The 1,203-nt window shown below is 45.3% G+C and overlaps 1 pseudogene; it reads left to right on the forward strand.

Annotated features, from left to right (window-relative positions):
* Positions 1–340: 340 nt before the first annotated feature.
* Positions 341–457, forward strand: LOC126253826 (5S ribosomal RNA; annotated as a pseudogene).
* The last annotated feature ends 746 nt before the right edge of the window (positions 458–1,203 follow it).

Below are 1,203 nucleotides of genomic sequence, written 5' to 3' on the forward strand. Positions count from 1 at the left end.
ACAAAGGATCCAAGACTGACCCTTGTGGGACCCCATTCTTGATAGTTCCCCAGTTTGAGGAATGTGCTAATCTTTGCATATTATGAGAACTGCTTATTTCAACTTTCTGCTCTCTTCCAGTTAGGTACGAATTAAACCATTTTTGCACTGTTCCACTCATGCCACAATACTTGAGCTTGTCTAGCAGAATTTCGTGATTTACACAATCAAAAGCCTTTGGGAGATCACAAAAAATCCCAATGGGTGGTGTTCGGTTATTCAGTTCATTCAAAATTTGATTGGTGAAAGCATATATGGCATGTTTGTCACCAAAATTTGCAATGACCCTTATTGCATAAGTGGCAACGGCCTTGCCGCAGTGGATACACCGGTTCCCGTGAGATCACCGAAGTTAAGCACTGTTGGGCGTGGCCGGCGCTTGGATGGGTGACCATCCAGTCGCCATGCGCTGTTGCCATTTTTCGGGGTGCACTCAGCTTCGTGATGCCAATTGAGGAGCTACTCGACCGAATAGTAGCGGCTCCGATCAAAGAAAACCATCATAACGACTGGGAGAGCGGTGTGCTGACCACACGCCCCTCCTATCCGCATCCTCATCTGAGGCTGACACGGCGGTCGGATGGTCCCGATGGGCCACTTGTGGCCTGAAGACGGAGTGCTTTTTATTGCATAAGTAGCTGAACTCAAACGTTTCAGCAGATCATCACTGTGTTTCTTCCAATTTAATCTCTCATCAATGGACACACCTAAAATGTCTGGAAACCAAACTGACATTTTGTTAGTACTTCATTTTTACAGATATGTGAAGCTTGAAACATGTATGTATTCAGTACAGCGATGGCGAGGCATGACAGAATCTCTGACCCGAGAGTTATTTATCGTTGCTAGTCTGCGCTTGACCGCGCGTGTGTTCAGTTGCGTGTAGCGAGTCGGCAGGTTCAGTTGCGAGTGAGAATTTGCGTGTAGCGAGTCGGCAGGAACAGTTGCGAGTTGTACTCAGTCGGAGTTGTGTGTGAGGAGTCGGCGGGCGTCGACATGGGTCTCTGCTCAAGGTTCGGGACGAGGTATATTGTTAAATAAGGTAATGAAGCAGCATTGCGCACATCTGATAATGTAATGTATGTTAATTGTAATTAATTTGTTCAAGAAATGCCCTAATAATAATTTTGTTTTCAAAGCAATCGTTTTAAGAAAAGAATCATT

Source organism: Schistocerca nitens, chromosome 4 (assembly GCF_023898315.1).
Source record: "Schistocerca nitens isolate TAMUIC-IGC-003100 chromosome 4, iqSchNite1.1, whole genome shotgun sequence".
NCBI classification, from domain to species: domain Eukaryota; kingdom Metazoa; phylum Arthropoda; class Insecta; order Orthoptera; family Acrididae; genus Schistocerca; species Schistocerca nitens.